The sequence below is a fragment of the Cololabis saira genome, chromosome 11 (genome assembly GCF_033807715.1).
Source record: "Cololabis saira isolate AMF1-May2022 chromosome 11, fColSai1.1, whole genome shotgun sequence".
NCBI classification, from domain to species: domain Eukaryota; kingdom Metazoa; phylum Chordata; class Actinopteri; order Beloniformes; family Belonidae; genus Cololabis; species Cololabis saira.
In genome coordinates, this window is record NC_084597.1 from 45556454 (window position 1) to 45576610 (window position 20157).

Consider the following 20157-nt stretch of genomic DNA (forward strand, 5'->3'; position numbering starts at 1 on the left):
GGCCCTGTGGCTTAGTTGGTCAAAGCACCTGTCTAGTAAACAGGAGATCCTGGGTTCAAATCCCAGCAGAGCCTCTAAACTCATCTGTCTTTGGATGAGAAAAAGATGATAGATGTCTCATTCATTCATGGTTCAACCATGGTGGTGAAATGGAAAAATGACATGTAGCTTAAACAAAATAAATACATAGCCTGGTGCTAATAACCCCAAGGTCATGGGGTCAGTCCCCATACTGGCCAAACTGTTTACCACTAAAACTCGGGTTATCGTTGAAAGTTTCAGATTATAAAAATTGTATTTTGACCTGTCCAGGGATCTGTCTCTCACCTGAAAATGAGCTGGGATAGGCTCCAGCAGACCCCCGTGACCCTGCAAAGAATATAGCGGGTAAAGATAATGGATGGATGTACCATCAAGTACTTTCAGTACTAATCAGTTAGCTGGGCTAGAGCTGTGGTGGTTGAATGACACTCTCTGTATGCATGCTGTGAACTTGTGATCAGATTATTTATGATCAGAGGTGTCTTCAGTATTCACATTCATTACTCAGGTAGAAGTATAGATACTAGAGTTTAAAAATACTCCTGTAAAAGTTGAAGTATCAACTCAAGTTTTTTACTCAAGTAAAAGTATAAAAGTACTGGTTTCAAAACTACTTAAAGTATAAAAGTAAAAGTAATGTAAGGGGGAAAAAGCCATTAAGAACAAAAGCCATTGAAAATGATCTTAGTATAAGATAAGATCTTAGTATATATATCTTAGCATCTTAGTATAATGTAAATATATTAAAGAACCATATATGTGTACTATTGAGCATTAACATGTGTTTCAGAGAGCAGGAGATATGATGACTAGTTGCCTATAAGTATTGTAATGGTGCAAAAAGTCAAACTTCAGAGGCATGTTATCATTTATCCTAACCTTTATTGGAATGTACATCCAAGTTTAGTTGCAGGAATCTGAGGGAACGGATGTAAGAACAAAACTTGACAAGAACATCTGAAACAACCACAACCAAATTCACTCTATCCGGATGGAGCAATTTAACTGGATAGTTTTTATTAAAGGCCGAAATGAAATAGAGTAACGAGGCTGTTTTTAAAATGTAAGGAGTAAAAAGTACAGATAATTGTGTGAAAATGTAAGGAGTAAAAGTAAAAAGTCGTCGGAAAAATAATTACTCCAGTGAAGTATAGATAACCAAAATTTCTACTTAAGTAAGGTAACGAAGTATTTGTACTTCATTACTTGACACCTCTGTTTATGATAAAATAATTTTGGATTGGATTAAAAACTATCTTTTCTAATAATTTGCTTAAGACAGGAAGTATGCTTATTGGACGGCTGTTAGCATCTGTGAAGTTAGATTTATTGACCTTTGGTATCGGAATTATCTTAGCCTCTTTCCAAATTCTTGATCAAACCCCGTTAGTAAAACATCTATTAAAGATGTGACAAATGGGAGTTGATATGTAAGCTGCAGCAAGTCGTAGCAGTTTACCATCTAGGTTGTCTGTTCCAGCAGGTTTTTCAATTGGCAGAGATAGTAATAGTTTATTCATGTCAGGGACAGCAATCTGGACAAAGTCAAACTTACAGTTCTTATGTGGTAACAGTGACCACTCAGATCCTACAGCTTTTTCCCGAAGGATGGTCGCCCCTCTCCCATTGCGCAAAGCATGTTTGTGGAGAACCTGGTTCTAAATCACTTGCAGACGACCTGATTCTGGGTCAGGGTGTCGTGCGTAGCAGAGCAGCTACCTCGCTGCGATCTATTGAAAGTCAGCCCTCGATCCAAGCTTTTGTCGGCCGGTCCTGGCGCTGTCCATGGTACCACGGGCATGAAAAGTGTTTAAAAATGTTTGAAAAATGTTGAGAGTCCCCTGCACAGTGCTGCCCGCGGGCTGCAGAGTGCTGCCCGCGGGCTGCAGAGTGCTGCCCGCGGGCAGGAGGCACGTTCAAAGTCCCTCTGGGGCTGCACAGCGCTGTCCATGGTACCACATACACGAGGCATGTGTTGGAAAAGTTTCTAAGTCCCTACACGGGCTGCAGAGCGCTGTCCGCGGTACCACGGGCACGAGGTCCCCGTGGGGTACCAGGGGCCTCTCCTCCAGGCCCGTGGGCTGGGCTCTATCACTCAGGAGTGGCCGGTCGGAGGGGTGCTTAAGTGCGGGTCCCCGGGCTCGGCCGGAGCGCCGGGTTGAGGGCTTTGGCTCCCGGTGTGGGGGTCTGGCCGGGGTGCAGTGCGGTGGTTGGCGGGGATGGGTGTGCTGTTTCCCGGGGATGTGTGTGGGGTCCCTGGAGGTGCTGGGAGGTAATGGGGGTCCCTGTGGCCGGGGTGCAGTCCAGGAGTTCCCGCTTAGGGTTAGGGTTAGGTAACCCCAGTCCGGCTGGGGTCCGGCCGGGTCTCTGTGGGTCGGCCTGGGTCCCCCTGACCCCAGTGGTGTAGTGGTCCCTGAAGAAGTGGGTTTACTCTCAATTTATGCCCCAATTTTTAATTTTTTTTTAAACGGCCTGTCCAGCAAAGGATAAACACCCTGTGTTATAAACAGTGACATGTAAGACTACTTCTGCATATTTAGTTTACCCAAAAATGGACCAGTAGTATTTGCACATTGTCACTTAATTTCTGCTGCTTCACTTCAGGGAGTAAGGATCATTATGAAATTAACATTAGCCACAGAAGAGGTGCAGATTTTGCAATCAATACTGGCCCACAGACTATAGGGTGAGACAACTACATAATTATACATTTTGAGTGAACTATTCCTTATTCCTTAGTCAATCCACACATGAAAATTTGACAACTATTCTCTCACCTTTCAAGTAGTTTCTTTTGTAAACTGTCTCTTGGAACAGCTGATTTGCAACAGATAGTGTAGGCCAGAGTATGACACTATTATACAATTAACATTATTTGTCAAGGAGCAGTTTGCAGATATTACTGGTCCTACACAGGCGGCCTAATGCATGAATATAACATATATTTAACATGAGGCAAACATGGTGTTTCAGTCAGATATTAGTTTATTCTTAACATTCAAATAATTCAACAATATATTCAAAACAATGTTACAAAATAACAATATTTAGTTAACAATGAACACAAATATATACATTTTACAACATATTCATGAAAACCACAGTGAAATACTCTCTCAATCCAATGCTGGGTTTCTAAATAAGTGCTCACAGTTGGTTCAAGGCACTTCAGGTAAGAACTTAGGTAAGTAGTTCAATATACTTATGAACTGTAAACATCAAATAACTGATTTTGAACACAAGATTTGTTGTCAGTGCAGGTTTTTAAACCTGTTAACAGCCTGTCTACCCCTGTACTACAGTATATTCCAGACAGACTTGCTTTCTGCAGGGGTTTTCACACTGCACTGTCTAGAACGCACAGAAGAGGCAGCACGGTGGCTCTTCAACCAGGTCCTTGTATACTTTCTGGGATCAAACTTGGAAGTAGGGGGGCCATTGATGTTAATCATCATTAAGTTTGATATGTTTGAGACCAGTAGGACAGCCCTCTTGTCTGTGCCTATATTGTTCATAAGGCTAAAGTTCCTCTCACACGCTGCTGTGCTGACAGGGAATGTTTTCATACAGTTCATGAGTGGTTTTATGTCTTTGGGCTCACTGTTGGGCTCTTCCAGTAGGTCCCGCATCCCATTCAGTGCTTGGTCTGTGCACAAGTTAAATCGTTTGCACAGTCGCTTAACTTGTTCTTCACCATGGCGGATACTGGGGTTTGATGGCCATTTACTCTGATCAAGGATGCTGAGGTCCTTGATGGTCTCATCTTCCAAAGACAAGCGTTGCTCAAGATTGTTCACAAGGCTTTGTAAGAACTGGCCTGGATTGATAGACTTGAGCTTTGCATTTCTTTTCAAGGCTATAGACCTTTACAGTAAATCGTGTTTTATCCACTGCTCTGCGTCCCCCACATGGGGTTGGCTCTTATGATTGGCTGGAACAAATGAAGACATCTGATTGGTTGCAGATCATTCTGTGTTAAAAAAAAACGTATTTGTGGATCGAGTCACGTCAGAGGAGTCTCAAAAGTCACACACAAATCCAGCGCAGCTCACAGACAAAAAAACCTTTGTAAATCAGGTTATATTTGTGTGCGCATCAAAAATAAATTTGTATATCTTGTCCTACGCACGTGTGAATTGTTCTGTGCATGTGTGAAACGGTGTGTGTATTTGCAAATCGGTCTGTGCATTTGTAAAACTTGTCCTGTGCATGTGTGAAACGGTGTGTGTATTTGTGTATGTGGCGCACTGGGTTAAGCGGCGGCTCATATACTGAGGCTACAGTCCTCCTCCTGCAGCGGCCGCGGGTTCAAATCCAGCCCGTGCACCTTTGCTGCGTGTCTTCCCCGTTCTCTCTCTACCCCTTTCCAGTCTGCATCTCAATAAAGGGCCACTAGAGCCCAAAAAAAAAATAAAAATAAAAAATAAAATAAAGGCTCTAAATTGTCTTGTTCTGAAGATACACACACACACACACACACACACACAGCTGACAGGTTGTTGTGGCCGAGTGGTTAAGGCGATGGACTAGAAATCCATTGGGGATTCCCCGCGCAGGTTTGAATCCTGCCAACAACGAGTAATGTTTGAATGTGCAAGAGGACTGCCTAATCTTCAGTTATTAACCACATCCAGTACTGTCTTTCAAAAGTAATCAGTTGGATTCCCTTGTGGTACATTTTGTATTTTCTATCCAGCATGGTAATACCCATGGATGATTTTTAATTTTAGCACAACAGGACAACTTATATGAAGTCATACATTTATTTCTAACATGAATGATTTGAAGATAGGATTTTTTTTCATTACGCCCGCCATTTTCAAAGCATGCAAGTTTCCGTAGTGTAGTGGTTATCACGTTCGCCTAACACGTGAAAGGTCCCCTGTTTAAAACTGGGCGGAAACATGTATGACTTTGCAATAATATTATTTTGATCTTGGAAAACCACTGTAGTCCTCTTCTTGGTGCTCAGGACAGGAAGGTCAACCATCTCTTTCTCACATTGGGTCTTATGCAGAAATGAATTTCGTTGCAGTTCCACAACTGACCAAAAGCCAGTCATTCTCCATTTACCTACACTTTAAAATGTCCAACTTTACAGGAAAAAAAGAAACATATTAGAGAGATTTTTTACATGATTTTTCTCATCATGCCCGCCGTTTTCAAAACATGTCAGTCACTAGCTCCACCACCAGACCCCACTAGCTCCACCACCAGACCCCACTAGCTCCACCACCAGACCCCAGGAGCTTCCACCCCCAGAGTCTGGTTATAACATGTTTATATATTATTACATTGTGATGTATTCATATCATGACATTAAAACATCTGTGTATATATATAAACATGTTATATGGTAATAATATATATGTATATATGTTATAATGTAGATATAAATGTTACTAAGAATACTATGGAAATATTGATTTAATATAAATACCATGTCATAGCTATCTGTTTTGGTTATTTTCATATAAAAGTACGTTTTTCAATGTTTATAGTTTGCATACATCTCTGACGTTCATAACAAACCAAACTGTTTGAAAATCTGTTGAGAATTGAGCAAGTTAAGGTTGTTTAAGCAGTACAGGCACCACCAGGCATTTTGATGTCTGAGACGAGGTAAGTGAGCGGTTGTGGAGGCCCTGTGGCTTAGTGGGTCAAAGCACCTGTCTAGTAAGTAGTAGTAGGTTCAAATCCCAGCAGAGCCTCTAAATTCATCCATCTTTGGATGAGAAAAAGATGATAGACATCTCATTCGTTCATGGTGGTGAAATGGAAAAATGACATGTAGCTTAAACAAAATAAAGGCACATTGAATGTTTCTTATCCAAAGTTAATTCACACATTCAAGTTCTTCTAAGAGATGTGGACTGCTTGAGAGGGAGGTAATGTCTGGTTCTTCTCCTTTTAGTCACTTTAATGCTTTGCTGTTCTTCACTCGTGCCACAAGGTGGGGTACTCCTCCAATTCTTCTTGACCAAATGTGTATTTCTTTACGTGGTGTCTGACATTCTTACTTTCCAAGCTTGACCTCACTTAAAAAGGTCTGTACTTGGTTTGGGAGACTGTGCATTTAATTCAAAATGTTATAAACCAGGGGCCGGATTCACAAAACATTCTTAAGAAAAAAAATCTTCGTGTCATGTTTTTCTTAAGTTCAGTCTTAAACTTGAGTTATGGTTCTGCTTCAAATCGACGCCATGCACATAATGAATAATATATATAATTTTGTATACCAAGTACGTAGAGGTGCACTAAATAAAAACCCAAACATATGTAGCTTGATAAAATAAAATGAAATTCAATAGACTGATATGTTCATTTTAATACATTGATTCAAATTGTGACGGCTCTGATGTACAGACGGAGCAGCAGCTGCTTCTGGGGCATGGAAACATGAAGCTTCACTTTATATTCAGACAAACTAATGTGGCAGCTACAACTGTTAGATTTCATCTATTAAACCAACATTTATCTTCCTAAATTATTTATTTCAGCCAGCGGTACTTCTCTACAGAGCTGCAGGTCAGGTCATTGGATCACTTTCTCCCTGGGACGACGGCGCAGGTTGACCCGGCGATCACGTCTGTACTCCGGTCTGAGCTGCTGCTGCTCTCGAGCCGGCGGCTCTTCTCATCCCCGAAAACATCGGAGCAAATTTCTTAACAGGCGTTATTTGGATAAACCGAGCCCACGTTGGGGATCTTAATGGTTACTTTTACGCCTCAAAAAATATTAAAACTTAATAAAGTGGCATATTAACAGCGCTACAGCGGAAATTAAAACAGCTTTTAGCTCTCGGCTTCCGTTGTCGTTTTGGTGCGAAATGCATTCTGGGATACTTGGCTGCTACTGTTGTGTGAACGGTCTGCTGGAGCGGCTACTGAATTGATTGAGTGATTTCGGATACAGCCATATTTTAAGAAGTTCTTAAGTAGGAAAAATGAGAAATTCGTAAGAAATGACAGTTCTTAAGAAAATATTGAGGAATTGCACTTAAGAACTTTCTTATGAACTTCTTAATTTTAGATCTTAAGACATTTCCTAAGATCGTTCTTAAGAACATATTGGTGAATCCGGCCCCGGGCCTGGATCAAACATGCACATACACCTCATACATCATAAATTTCTATAAAAACAACACCTCTCCAAAAGAAACACCATTTATCATAGCAACCCTGGATGTGGAAAAGGCATTTGATAAGGTGGATTGATCTTTTCTCTTCACCTCCCTTAATCACTTTGGATTTCAACCATATTTCACCAACTGGATTAAAACACTATACAACTCACCCACTGCATCTGTTATAACCAATCATCATATGATCATATGGTCATATCAAAACCATTTCAATTACTTAGAGGAACGCGACAAGGATGCCCATTATCCCCATTATTATTCGCACTATTCATTGAACCACTGGCAGCTTCCATCAGACAATGCAACCATATTACAGGTATCCAATCAAAATCACACCACCATAAAATTAGCTTATACGCTGATGACATTTTATTATACATCACGAACCCCTCATCATCACTTCCATCAGTCCATAATCTGATCAGCAACTTCAGTCGGGTGTCTGGCTACTCCATCAACTGGACCAAATCCGAGATTCTGCCTATGGACGGGTGGGATGCTGAGGCTGGGGACCCCCTCTTCACTCGTACAGCAAAATCTATCAAATACCTTGGAATACACATCTCCCCAAACCTAAATGAATTATTCAAACTCAACTATACCCCCCTATTACAAGAAATAAAAGACAACCTGGAAAGATGGAATAATCTACCACTATCTCTAATTGGCTGTATCTCAACAGTTAAAATGAACATCCTTCCAAAAATAAATTACCTTTTTTCAATGATTAATGTCACCCCACCCCTGGGCTGGTTCTCCTCTCTTAATAGTACAGTGACCAAATTCTACTGGAAAAACAATAAACCAAGAATTAAACTATCAACCTTACAAAAACATAAACAGCACGGAGGACTCGGGGCTCCAAACTTCCACCTCTACTTCTTATCACACCAACTACTGTATATCCATCACTGGATAAATAACATTAACTCACCATGGCTAGAAATAGAAAGTAATTTAACTCAAGAACTAAGCATCCAAAATCTCCCATTTATTATTATTTATTATTTATTGGATCCCCATTAGGGATGGATTCATAGACAAATCCATAAAAACTCATCCATGCTACAAAAATAATAACTCTATCACCACCACTCTTTCAGCCTGGTGGAAATCTAATGAAATTCTCCATTACAACTTCTCACCATCCCCTCATACACCTCTTTGGAACAACCCTATGTTTTTAATCAACAAAAAGATTTCTGCATTTTCCCCCTGGATTGAGAGAGGAGTAACCAGCCTGGGACAGCTACTCAATGATGGCCTGTTCGTGACCTTCGACCACATCCAAAAAGAACACAACATACCGGATCACTGCTACTTCCAATTTATTCAGTTAAAAGAAGCCATAAAGAAAAGCATCAACATTAGAGAATTCAGTAACCACAGCCCCCCTATACACTAAGCACAAATCACTCAAACCTCAGAAAACACTATCTCAATAGACTCAATAGACAAATGGACCACAGCCTCAACAACCTACCGACAGACACCAACTGGTTAAACATATGCAATAACACCTTCTCCATGACATGCAACTCCAAAACCCAATTCATTCAGTACAAAGTTTTACACAGAGCACACATTACCACACACAAACTCTACCGCATGGGTTTCAGCCAAAATAATACCTGTTCACTCTGTTCAACTTCTGTAGAAAACTACATCCACGCCCTCTGGCACTGCCCACCCATCCAGAACTTCTGGGCGGAGGTCATGAACAGGCTATTAGAGATGCTCGGCCTCAGCATCCCCATAAGCCCCATTATAGCATTACTTGGTGACCTATCTTCATTACATATACCCAAACAACACACATCATTTCTGTTAATATCTTTAACTATCGCCAAGAAAACTATACTATTGAACTGAAAGACAGAACAAAGATATCCATAACTCACTGGCTTAATCTTCTAACAGATCATTCAAACCTAGAAAAACTCACTGCAATTTTGAAAAATAACATCTCATCCTATGAAAACACCTGGTCTCCCTTCCTACAATACATCCAGAGCTGATTCCTCTCACAAATACCTCTCTTTTCTGTCCATTTTGTTGTCACTTACAACTCTTACTTTATTGTTATTTTTATCAATCATGATCATATTACTATAAGATCATATATTATATATAGTATTATTACATATTATACCTGTCATATATTACTATTGTTATATTTTTATATCACCATATATTAAATATATTGCTATAGCTATTATATATTATTATTATTACTACATTATCATATTGTTATGATTATTACATAATTGTCATTATTACAACCATGATTATGAATGTGATGATAACAATAACTGTTGCTGTCACTTTTGAAGAGTAAAATTATTAGTATATACATATTGGTTATGATTAAGATCGTGACTGTCATTTTTTAAAGTTTTTGCGATATTGACCTTTCCTTTTTTTTTTTATTTCCGTTTGACTTTGGACGCTTGTTGCTAGGCAACAGATTATCGTAGAGACATCATACAAATGTTCCCCGACTCGGCACGCTGTGGACTTCAACATATTCAAATTTCATGAAGCTGTTATTTAAGGAAATTTTATGTCAAAATCCATGCCAAATGGCCCCATTCATTCGGATGGGGTTTTTTACCACGGTGAAACAAAAACCTATCCATTAATGTAGCCTGAACCGCAACGCGCACCCATGCATGGCATACATCGTTAGATGCGTCTCCATGTTGCTTCGATGGGCATTACTTTTTTCAGTCAAAAGTGTGACCGTGGGGGGCGCTAGACGCCAAATAGCGCACCCCATTATAAACTATTGGGAGCACAGGAATGAATGCAATACAACCGTAAACACCTCAAACTGACATAGAACCACCCCGAACACAACCACTACAGCCCTAAACCAAAGCAGCGAGAGGGGTTGAATGGGCTGTAGGGCATGCCCATATCAAAATTTCATGAAATTTTCTAGTTATTACTACTGTTGTTGTTCTCATTGCCAATATTATCAAACCAACATCACAACCAAAGTTTATATTTTTTGTATATTATTATTATTATTATTATTAGGGATTCTGTCCTTGGACCCAAGCGCACGACACCAAACAGGTTCAAGGTTAGCCCAAAAAAAGGCGTAGTTTATTTTCAAGAACAAAAAGCGCTGCCTCCTTAAATGGCAGGGGAAGAAACTCACTGTAAGAATACAGGAACAAAGTAAAAAAACTCCACAAAGTAATCCAAGGGAAAAAGTCCTCAACAAAAACCCAAAAAGTAATCCAATCTTTCCAGGAACCCACGACCAGACACAGGAGTGACAACACAAACTCACAAGGGTCTGCCAGCAGTTCTGATCCTTATAAGTGCTTCCTGTAATTGACCTGATGCGCTACAGCTGTGTCCAGGTGCGCTCCTCTGCTACATCTGCGCTCAGCTGCGCCACCGGGCTCGTCGCTGGGCGCGCAGATCTCTGGCTGTGCGCTGCGCAGACTCTGCTTCTGCAGCGCGATCGGGCCGAGGGGAAACCCCAGCAGGCCGAGCTATAACAATTATTATTTTATTTGTATTTTTTAAATTTGAACAGTAATCATGATATTGAAGTTATTATATTATAATTAGAGTAAAGGCGGGAGGTGGGGCCGGGCTTGACTGGCTGAGGGTAGTGGTGGGCGGGGGCTCCAGGCCTGGCTCTGTGGGGCCATGACGGGGCCCTGGCTTGTGGTAGGGGGCAGGTAGGGGAGAACCCCATCTCTCTCACTGTCAAAAAAGGGGGGGTGGGGGGAATAAACAAATAAATAAATAAATAAATAAATAATTAAATAAAATAAATGAATAATGAAAAATTGTAAAGCTTCTCCTCAGCGGGCAGACCCTCCTCTGGGTCTGGGAGTTGCCCAGAGTAGGAGAAGCACAGGAGGTTGATCCACAACGGGCCGGTGTGAGTACCAGATTGTATCGGGCTGCAATATTTTCCCCGGAAGTGTGCATTTTTTCCCAGCGATGGTATTTTTTTGCCATGTTAAGCTAGGAAGGTAGTTTTTCACCATGTCTTCACATTCAAAACGTCTTTTTTGGCAATTGCGGATTAATCAGTGAGCGCTTAGTTGACGTTACATTTTTTTAATTATATTTATATAATGTATTATGACTATTTTGCTTAGACATTTACAGATTCAACAATGAGAACATATAGAGACATACACTTCTGTAAAGTCAGAAGCAGCAGATCATAGTGGAGGTAAAAGGGAGAAGAAACATATACAAGGAATTATCAGAATTATCAGTGATCTTACTGACATAGGCTAAGACATAGGTCAAAAGCCAATCACAACGTCATCACGTACGGAAGCCTATCACAAGACGGAACGTCATCACGTACGGGGAGCCGGTAAAAAAAAGCAGGTGGGAAAAAAAAGCACCGACACCGGCAGCCTCCTCTGGGTCGGGTTGCGGTCCAAGACGCGATCCCTCCTGACTCTAAATCACATCTAACAGAACTAACAAAATGAATCAGGAAGGGTAGCGGGGGAAGGGGAATAGGGGAAGAGAAAAAAAAAATATATATATATATATATACTTAAAAAAAAAAAAAGGAGGGGGGGTTTCCTTTCACTGCCGTCCTACTTGCCTTCTGCTGGGGCTCCCGGTCGGGCAACTGGAGTCTGGTGGGGGCCTCCTGCTCGCTTCCCTGACGCCCCGGTCTGACCTCACCCCTCATTGCAAAACATAAATGACCAATTCTAACTCTAATAATTATTTCTGGCATTATCATGATATATTGTTTCATATTATTGTATTAAGTTATGAAATCTCTTGGGATGGTAAACTATAGTATTATATTGTTATATATAATAGTATGGTGATATAATTTGGTTATATGTTATAATATTTTATAAAAATTATGTTATATTAGGATATTACTATATTTATTATGCTATAATTATATGATATCATGCTACACCACTCTATATGATAATTATTTATTTGTTTACTCTCGAATTAATATTCTCAATTTATGTATCTATTTTCATCATCTTATTTACACTCACACACGGCACGCGCACACACACACACACACACACACACACACACACACACACACACACACACACACACACACACACACACACACACACATATGTTGTCTTTTGTCGTTGTTTGCACTGTATGTTAATAAAAAAACAACAACAAAAAACATGCACATACACACAGGTGATGAGGTGCAGAGGAATTAGGAGCTGGGAAGTCACAGTTTTTCCAGTTTTTTTTGGAACCAGCATGAGTTGGAAATGTCTTCAAATTCCCTCACATGGCCTTTTTTGTTGTTAGATTGCGATTACAGTTATAATATTTTCATGGTCCTGTGGCAAAATAATTCCACTACTTCTGCTGTGCTTTTAAACAGCTGTGTGTGTCTGGTTTTCTGGTGTTGTTTATAATAACAAGAAAAGAAAGACATCTTCACTCTAATGTGTGCTATTACGTGTGCTTCCTCTTCCACTATTCTTCGTGACGTCATCAAAGACATCACATTCTTTGATGACGTTCCAAGGCTCCATGAAAGAGCATTTGAACGCTACGCGTCTGAAGCTGGAGCTGATTTGCTGCAAACGAGGATGAATGTGCACATGTTCCCAAACGTAGCAACAGCGCCCTCTGCTGGTTCATGGCGGTTTGGTCGTAAGCGGCAGTTGCGGCTTCACAACTGTCTTCTATACGCACTTACCGAGTGTACTGTCACGTTTGTGTTTGTTTCATCATAACTGAACAACACAAACATCCGTATGCTGTCCTTTGACGACCGAGTTACTCCTTCAAATAAATGGATGGCGCTCCTATACTTTATTTCTTTAGTTCAGCCACTTATAGGCTCTGCAAAGCGATTGAGTCTTTTTCCTATTCACCCGTTCACAGCCTCTTATTTTAGACACTCACAATGTGACAACAACCCCCGGTGAACATGTGGGAGTGAAGTGGGGCGTCTCTAATATGACGTAGGTTTGATATGACGTAGGTTGATATGGCGGTGGAATTCTTGCCTCCTTTGATCCTTTATGACGTCACCAGCAGTATATTTATCTGTAAATATTCCTCTGGACCGAGTCAGTTAGTTCTTCACCTTCAGCTTGGTATCTTCTCACTAAGGATGTGGTGGAAACAGTTCTCATTGAGGTTGCTCGTGTTTCTTTTGGTTATTTGCTGGTATTTGGTGGTTTGTCCAGCGCAACATCAGTCCGTCTCCCTGTGTTTGAGTTTTATCTAAAAGTTCTGTCAAATTAGCTTTCTTTTTTGGTTTCTTTTCTTGTTTTTTTTGTCAATAGTCATTTAAAAAAGTACATGTCATAATTACTGCAACTGGTAGATTTAACAACAGCGGCTGGATATATATTTTTCCTTTTTTTATAAAGTCATTTAAAATATGATTTAAATTTGACATGAATTAAATCTTGTAATTATTATTTAGTATTGTTTCCCCCATAAGACCCACTTGTTTAGCTTCGGCTGCAGTGGTTTGCAGGTGGAAGATGAAATGTGTTATTGTGGACAGATTAGTTTGGTGATTTTAGGTTGGAAGCGCTGACTTAAAACCTTTGTAGTGTATATCATTGTTACATAATTGGCACATATATGTCATTATTTGACGTGAATATTTGCCACCTGCATGCTTTTGTTCAGAAGTATTTACTGCTAATAACTGCCCAAGGCATCACAGGAAGATGTGTCTTTCTGTTTAACTCCTTTAGCTGTGTGCTTTTTTTTATGGCTCACTTGAAAGTAGAGATCAGAGTTTTCATAATCTTCACTTCTGATTGAGGGTCATTATAGATCGTTATTCATGAGTGTGACTGCAATAAGTTACTGAATTTCTAAATGTTTTCTTAGCAATGTCTTTGCTCTGTGATAATAACCTTCTGCAGCATTCATACGTAGACAGCTGTGAATTAGTTTCCCAGGAAAGTCAGTCTTGTTTGTGCATTTTAACTGTTGTTCTTTGTCTAATTGTTGCGGGTGAAAGGTTAGTCCAGCATGTAACATCATCTTGTTTTTTTCTAAAGTAGGGAGCATGAAGTTATGATTGAAAAACTCTGGCACCCTGGGGGAAATATTGATATCCAGATATATTATTGATATGAATTGGGAGTGTTAGGTAGAAGAATCACATGAATCTTCAGACTGTGATATTATTCTGGATTTGTTCCAGCTTGGTGTTATACTTAATGTCATTTCTTGATATTGAAAGTTACCTGTAGAATTACTAGTAAGTTATGAGGATGGAAAGCAAATGTATAGCAAAGTATCAATATTTCAGGCCTTATTTTTCAGTTTTAAGGATCTATTTTTGTGTAAAAAAAACCCCCAAAACAAACAACAATGCTTTAGATGTTTGGTTTCATTGATTTTAGTTCCTACCCAAACCCTGATCTCAGTCGGTTACAAACCTTGTATGTCAATGTTTTCCATCAAACGTTTACTGACTGAAATGGGCTTGACCAGTAAACCTGCCTGGCCTTGCCTTGCTGGGAGCTCCAGTTGGTCCGGCCTCTCGGCTCTCTTCCACTTCTCTCCTGCATCCAATCTCTGGATACAACATCCTGAGAAAACCACCTAATCTGCCTCCCGTATTCCTCCTCTGACTCCTGGGATGTATTTCCCCACAGTTTCACCTTGAGCTGATAAACCTTAGATTCTCTAGTGCAGATATAAAACTACTGCATTGAAATTTGCTTTGCCTCCCTCTCGTCCAGATTTTCCATTCTATTTTAACTTTTTAACTTTTAAATTTAACCTCTGGTGGAGAAATAAAGCATTACATTTGAATTGACCTGGGCCCCTCTTGTGGCCAGTGAAACAAATGTAACAAAAATGGATCAAGAGCTCCCTCTAGTGGAAGACTAAGGGCATTGCATGTTTGTCACTGAGATAATAAAGGTGAATGGCCAGGGATCCCATTGAATGAATGCAACATCACAACTAAATACCAAAGGACCAGGTACCATTCAGAATGATATGAATAAACATAAAATAATACATCTATAATATACAATAAAATAATAATTAAATAAATAATAAAAGACATAATTGTAATAGCAAGGAATAATTCACAGCCAAATACCATGAACCCCAAATTAGCTCCCAGATGTTGAAACTAGTTTATCTAAGAATTAAATCCAAAGAGGGTATCACCTGTATCACACTGATCCACAGATAATACCCTGCCAAACACTATCCATGAGGCTAAATTAAACCTTCATTTATAACTCCTTTGTGCTTTGGTTATAATCTTAATTGGACATTTCTCCCTGGATACTGTACATTAATGTTTTTATTTTTAATAACTATGTTTGTTTTTTGTTGCAGTTATTTTCAATAATCATTTTTAAAAACCTACAACAATGGCAGAGGACACATGAATGGAAAACAGAATAAAAAACATCTCACTGTACGACTTGGATCTGCTTCATTCTGGGTGAGATGTCAATAATGTTGTACACCTCATATATGACCTTATACTATATATACTATTATAATACCATATATACTTTTTTCTTTTAATTCATATCCATACTGTTTCATTTACCCATATCCACTACATATATAATACTGCTCTCCTGAGCTGGTGTGTTTTTATATTTAACTGCTAGAGTTAAGTCTGATTTCATTTACCCAAGCAAGTCTCTGTTTTACCTTTAATGGCTTTTTCTGGACTTGTTTTAAGGAAGATTCACGAAGGGTTTTACAGGCATTTCCACAAATGTCAGCGTGGGTTTAGAAAGTGTATAAGAGCATAAAGCCCTGGCCTCTGAGCCAGAATAGAAACTGCTGAAGATCATCATTCCACTGTTAGCACATGATTGGACGTTTTCATCCTGCCATCATTGTCAGATGACTGTACACATCAATGATCAATACATGACTGTGACATCACTGTTGTCTGCGGCGGTTTCCAGACTTATCAGGTGAAATCACAGCTAAAAACCCTGTAAGATGTGTTTTATTACAGTCATCATTCTCTTATTCACTATTTTGTAATTTAAAGTAATTAAAAATCTGCTTTCTTTTTTTTCTATGACATCATCACTGTAACCCCCAAATAATATGGTCATTCATTCCATTGAAGAATATATGATGTCATCAAGTTATGATGTCATTAATTCCATTGAAGAATATATGATGTCATCAATTCCATTAACATTCCATTCCATCAACAAGCTTGTAACAGAGTTTATAAATAGAACTCCTTCTTACTAGTTCTCATCACATCTTTTGACAATGCCACGCAGACGCAGACAGAGCTCTCGCCCCGTCCGCAGGCGCCGGAGAGTCCGTAGGACCCGCGTCGCCCGCAGACGCAGGAGAGTTGTCCGACGCAGACGCTGAAGGTCAACAGATGATGGAGGGAATCCTGAATGAATGATTTAAAAAAGGAAAAAAATACATAAAAATAAATAATGAAAAAAAAAACGTAAAAAAAAAAAAAAAAAACAAACCCTGATCTTAGTCACTTGAACCTGTTTTGTATTGGTTCAAGTGACCTGTAAAAAGTGAATGTGAGGTAGGACACTAGAACTTACTGTTCTAGAGGTTGTGAAGGCCCTGTGGCTTAGTTGGTCAAAGCACCTGTCTAGTAAACAGGAGATCCTGGGTTCAAATCCCAGCAGAGCCTCTAAACTCATCTGTCTTTGGATGAGAAAAAGATGATAGATGTCTCATTCATTCATGGTTCAACCATGGTGGTGAAATGAAAAAATGACATGTAGCTTAAACAAAATAAGGGCACATTGAATGTTTCTTACCCAAAGTTAATTCACACATTCAAGTTCTTCTAAGAGATGTGGACTGCTTGAGAGGGAGGTAATGTCTGGTTCTTCTCCTTTTAGTCACTTTAATGCTTTGCTGTTCTTCACTCGTGCCACAAGGTGGGGTACTCCTCCAATTCTTCTTGACCAAATGTGTATTTCTTTACGTGGTGTGTCCGACAGTCAGTTACTTTCCAAGTTTGACCTCACTTAAAAAGGTCAAGGACAAGTTTCACAAATGCACAGGACAATTCACACATGCGTAGGACAAGATATACAAATGTATTTTCTATGCGCACACAAATATAACCTGATTTACAAACGTTTTTTTGTCTGTGAGCTGCGCTGGATTTGCGTGGGACTTTTAAGACTTCCCTGACGTGATCAATCCAAAAATACGTTTTTTTTAACACAGAAGGATCTTCAACCAATCAGATGTCTTCCTTTGTTTCAGCAAATCATAAGAGCGCACCCCACGTGGGGGACGTAGAGCAGTGGATAAAACACGACTTACTCTAAACCAATCAGATTAAAGGGGCGGATACACCTGCCGTTTGAACTGCGTTAGCGCCGTTCGGTTAGAAAAGTGATTCAATATATGGAGTTGGTGGAGTAAAGATAAATAAACAAGACAGCAAACAGGATGGAGAGGAGATCACTCTTCTGCTTTTCTTGTGATCTCGGTAAAGAAAACAGCGCGATCAGAGATGGTTTGTCGGGCCGTTCAACCAGAGCCGTCGGGAGAGCTCTTCGTTCTGCCGATGCAGCAACCGATGACAAAAATACATTTGTGTATCTTGTCTTACGCACGTGTGAATTGTCCTGTGCATTTGTGAAACGGTGTGTGCATTTGCGGATCGGTGTGTGCATTTGTGCATTTTGTCCTGTGCATTTGTGAAATGGTGTGTGCATTTGCGAATTATGAGACCGTTCTAGCTCCATACTGTTTTGATGTCTGAGACGAGGTAAGTGAGAGGTTGTGGAGGCCCTGTGGCTTAGTTGGTCAAAGCACCTGTCTAGTAAACAGGAGATCCTGGGTTCAAATCCCAGCAGAGCCTCTAGACTCATCTGTGTTTGGTTGAGAAAAAGATGATAGACGTCTCATTCATCCATGGTGGTGAAATGGAAAAATGACATGTAGCTTCAAAATAAAGAAAGGCATATTGAAGGTTTCTCAACCAAAGTTAATTCACACATTCCAGTCTTAAAGTTCTTCTAAGAGAAGTGGACTGCTTGAGAGGGAGGTAATGTCTGGTTCTTCTCCTTTAAAGGGGACATATTATGGCATTTAATGTATATTTTAAATAGGCTTTGAATGTCTTAAAAACAATTTTAAGCTTGTTTTTTCTACATAAATCAGAAATTCAGCCTGTGGGCCGTGTCTATAGTTTTACCGCTTCTAACCCCTTTTTCTGTGCTCCATTCTAAGGGAAGGGGGGGGTATGATAATGAGGCTCTGCGCTGATTGGCTGCTTGAATGACGTGTAGGAGGAGAGGAGACAAAGCGTTGCTCCGGGCAGCGGCTGCGTAGTAAAGCGTGTCCACGGTTCTGCGTTAAATCGACGTGTACCCTACGCCGTAGGCTCTGTGTTGGTGTAACGCGGAACCATAAATCAGCCTTTAGTTCCCTGAAGAGGGAACGGGTCACCTCGTCTTCACACTAATTCACACAGGAAGACTGAATTTAATTCTAAACAGGTACACCACGGTTATTTACTCTGATTCCTCATCATTTCACTTCTTATGTTACAAGACAAATGAATCATGTTAACTGTAAAGAAATCACAACACTGAATTTTCACAAATGACAACTTTATTGTTAAAATATATAAATAAAATGTATGCACTATTGCTGGCTCAGGAAGGACCGCGCGTCTTCTGAATGTGAACAGCTCCAGCTGCTTGAAAGATCCACAGAAGAAAAATGTATTACGGTACTGAGCCGCCGGCTCCCCCGAGCCCGGAGCCGGCCCCCCGGAGCCCCCGGGCTCGGATCTCTGGGCTCGGAGCTCCGGGTTTGGAGCTCCGAAGCGGGGGGCCGGCTCCCCCGGGTTCGGAGCCCCGGGTTCGGAGCTCCGAACCCGGGGCTCCTCGACGGTCCGGTCCGTATGCGGCGCCGGGGCTCCGGAGCTAAGCTAAATACTTAGCCCATGCAAAGATCATACAAATATAAATAACATAAAAAAAGGAACTTACCGCTGACTCGTGTGCAGTTGCCGGGTCCGTGCTTTGGGATCTGATCCTTTTATGAGGGTAAATGTCGATGCAAAATCTCATTTCTACTCTCCCTCGCTGTTCAAACAGCCACCGCTAAACAAATGGCGGACGCTCCGGCCGGCTGAGCTGGTAGTGGGCGTGGTTTCAGCAGCGCAGGAGACCGAGGGCGTGGTTTGCATTTTGCTTACGTAAAGAAAATGCACAAATCTAAATGGCCCGTAGAAACCACATGACACTGGGGGACTCTGTAAGGCGGGGGGGAGCAGACCTTGCAGATTTTCATGGTATATCATCTTTTCTGTGTTGGCAGGGTGAGGGGAGACCACTTTATATATGTTAAAACAAGAAAAAACTTGTTTTTCATAATAGGTCCCCTTTAAGTCACTTTACTGCATTGCTGTTCTTCACTTGTGCCACAAGGTGGGGTACTCCTCCAATTCTTCTTGACCAAATGTGTATTTCTTTACGTGGTGTGTCTGACAGTCAGTTACTTTCCAAGTTTGACCTCACTTAAAAAGGTCTCTACTTGGTTTGGGAGACTGTGCATGTAACTCAAGATGTTGTAAACCAGGCCTGGATCAAACATGCACATACATACGTACATACATACATACATACATACATACATACATACATACATACATACATACATACATACATACATACATACATACATACATACATACATACATACATACATACATACATACATACATACATACATACATACATACATACATACATACGTACTTACGTACGTACGTACGTACGTACGTACGTACGTACATACGTACATACGTACATACGTACATACGTACATACGTACATACGTACATACGTACATACATACGTACATACGTACATACGTACATACGTACATACGTACATACGTACATACGTACATACGTACATACGTACATACTTACATACGTACATACGTACATACGTACATACGTACATACGTACATACGTACATACGTACATACG

At 40.3% G+C, this 20157-nt stretch overlaps 4 non-coding genes across 4 annotated transcripts; all 4 read left to right on the forward strand.

The window, feature by feature from the left end:
- Positions 1-74, forward strand: trnat-agu (transfer RNA threonine (anticodon AGU)). Its single transcript has one exon. It is a non-coding gene; the product is annotated as a tRNA-Thr (tRNA).
- A 4463-nt stretch (positions 75-4537) lies between these two features.
- Positions 4538-4619, forward strand: trnas-aga (transfer RNA serine (anticodon AGA)). Its single transcript has one exon. It is a non-coding gene; the product is annotated as a tRNA-Ser (tRNA).
- Positions 4620-16746: 12127 nt separating this feature from the next.
- trnat-agu (transfer RNA threonine (anticodon AGU)) lies at positions 16747-16820 on the forward strand. Its single transcript has one exon. It is a non-coding gene; the product is annotated as a tRNA-Thr (tRNA).
- A 1117-nt stretch (positions 16821-17937) lies between these two features.
- Positions 17938-18011, forward strand: trnat-agu (transfer RNA threonine (anticodon AGU)). Its single transcript has one exon. It is a non-coding gene; the product is annotated as a tRNA-Thr (tRNA).
- Positions 18012-20157: the final 2146 nt, after the last annotated feature.